The sequence below is a fragment of the Nematolebias whitei genome, chromosome 23 (genome assembly GCF_014905685.2).
Source record: "Nematolebias whitei isolate Nwh7 chromosome 23, NemWhi1, whole genome shotgun sequence".
NCBI classification, from domain to species: Eukaryota; Metazoa; Chordata; class Actinopteri; order Cyprinodontiformes; family Rivulidae; genus Nematolebias; species Nematolebias whitei.
Genome location: NC_056520.1, coordinates 6,848,814 through 6,851,658, shown reverse-complemented (window position 1 = coordinate 6,851,658; position 2,845 = coordinate 6,848,814).

Sequence of the window (2,845 nt, the reverse complement as noted above, 5' to 3'; positions counted from 1 at the left end):
GGTTTTTACAGCTACTGTTTCAAAATGTAACGCCTGTGAGGTTGGATGAAACAACCAACGGCGAGCAACACAGAAGTCCTCAACACCCTAATCTACTCAAGCCTTTGAAGCAGGCCTTCCTCTTTTCAAACTGCTCTGAATGTCTCTGACTAATGAGCCAGTCAAGAAAAAGAGACGCCCTTTACCTACAAGGTTAATAAGTTATTACTATATCATCAAGCATGTGCAACTCCCCACACCATTCAGTCTATTACTTCAACTCAGGTGTTGCACAGCTGACAGTAAACACCTTGTGACAAATGGATGTGTTCCCCTTGCTCTGTTTTACCCTTTATGAATGAGTTAAATGAATATGTCTGATCAAAATATGGTAAGGTTGTGAAGATTTGATAAAATGCTCATAAAGACCAATCAAATCCACGAAACGACAGTGAAAGACTCCCAAAAGTTGTCGCACATTTGAGTGAAATTACGTTGCACACGTTTTTTTGGAATGTGTTTAAAATCGGTGACATGGTGAATCATTTGGTAGAGCTGTTGCCTCTCAACGAGAAGGTCGCCGGTTCAAATCCCGTCCTGGGACCTTGGGTGGAGTTTGCATGTTCTTTCCGTGTATGTGTGGGTTTTCTCCAGGTACTTTGGTTTCCTCCCACAGACCAAAAACATGCATGTTAGGCTGATTGGCAACTCTAAATTAAGTAAAGTGCTATGTGTTATCATTGTATGTTCCCATTAAAGGACGAAATTGGTTCTCTACATTTAGCCCATCACACCTGGGATACACCCAGGTGTAGCAGTGGCAGCTACGTAAGCACGTGGGGAGCAATTGGGGATTGGATGTATTGCTCAGAGACACCACTCACTCATTCATTCAACCTTTATTTACACAGATATATCACATTGAGCCTCAAAGACTCATTTACAAGTGAAACCTGTTTAGACAGACAAAAAGTAATGACAGTGACATGTATAGGATTTGGAGGAGAAAAAATCTTAACAGACTCTCACTCCCTGGCCGAGAACAAAGAGCCTGAAATAAAAAAAATAAAAAAACACCCCGCACATAGACAGTAACGCAAACATTCTGCAGGGGAGGGGAGACGACAAGAGCAGTGAGCATGTCCAAGGACACTCCAGAGGCACTGTAGGAGTTCTGATAAGAATGGTACAATCACTCAGTTCCCTCTGGTGAGACCCGTAAACACTCTCGAGGTGTGCCGAGGTCGACCTAGAGCAGCGCCAGAGAGAATCCAAGAGTCCTGAAATGATGACATAATGTTTATTCAGCTGGGTCCCTCTGATGGGTCCGCAGACTTCCTCGGTGGGAATGGCTGGGGATTGAACCTGGGACTTTCAGGTCCCAAGTCAGCTGCCCTGCCTTTACCCCATCTCCGAGTGAGAGAGTGAATGGTTTTCTCATTTGTCCCTATGTATCCCTGTAATGACTGTAAACCTGTCCAGGTTGTCACCGACCTTTGCACAGTGACTGCTGGACATGGGCACCAGTGACCCCGTGACCTAGAAAGGAAGAAGCGAGTAAAGATAATGGATGGCTCGTTGGTGTTACAATTCTAGAGACATGGGAGCGAGAGAAGAACCCTCGATCGCTGGGTCTTCAGCTACGATGCAATGTAGCAACCTGATAAAGGCTAATGTGAAAAATACTAAGCCACTTTACTTTCAGTTTTACGGTTCAGTCCCTCCCTGACCAGGAAGTGCATTTGTCCTTTTCATTTTCTTTTTTATAAAGCCGATACAATACACTCATGGTGTCATATGTTTAGTCACTAACAACAACAGGAACACAAATGTCAACCCAACACTAAACAGAACCAAGAGGGACGACCCATCTGAACGCAACCTGACAAAATCCTGATTCTGTCCCAAGATTACCCAGCAGCCTCTGCGGCTCACCCAGCCTATTGCATTCAGTTATAACAATAATGTAATGTGACAGTAATCCACAGAACTTACTGTTTCTCTAAAATAATTTCCTATAATGAAACCAAAAAAACTAAGACTAAAAATGATCAATGTGAACCTACATGTAATTTTAACTTCATATTTTAAAGCTACTACAATTTCAGTGTGGATTAGTTTACAAGTTGCAATTGAATAAAAATCTTCACACGATCAAAACAATTTTATAATTTTTTTTAAATGACGGCAGGGGATTCCCGAAGGCTCATAGTCTAAAGTTTAGGCTCCACCCACTCTACAGCAACGCTGCGATTGGTTACAGTTCCTGTCAGTTATTAAACAAACTCCTCCTGCAGAGCTTGAGCTGAGCCTTCTCTCCTGACAGTGAAGTCCAACGAGGAAGAACCTTCAAACATATTTCAGCCCGGAGACAGACATTTTAAAGAATCTGATCTCAGTGAGCGTATTTTCATGAAATCAAAACGTTTCTTGCGCAGCTCCAAACAAGTTTACATAAAATAAGAGAATTAGGCTAAAATAAAATAAAAACTACATTTAATAAATATACATTTCATATGAAATAAAAAAGTAACATTCTAGATCTGTGGAACGCTTAGGCCTTCTCTGAAGGCGTAGAAGACCCTAAGCATTTCCTACTGCTATAACATTAGCAAAGCATTTAAAGAGATAAATACAATTTATAGTTTAGAAACATTTTAGAACATTTTTTTGACTGAAGAGATTAACGAAATGTTAAAGTTAAATTAAGGCAAATATTCAAATTGTATTTCCTAGATTAGAAGTAATTGGTTATCTTAATGAACTTCACATAGGGATGCACACTATTATCGGCATGGTATTGGTATCGGCTGATATTAGCAATAAAGTTAAATATGATTATATTATATATATAGATATTCAGATC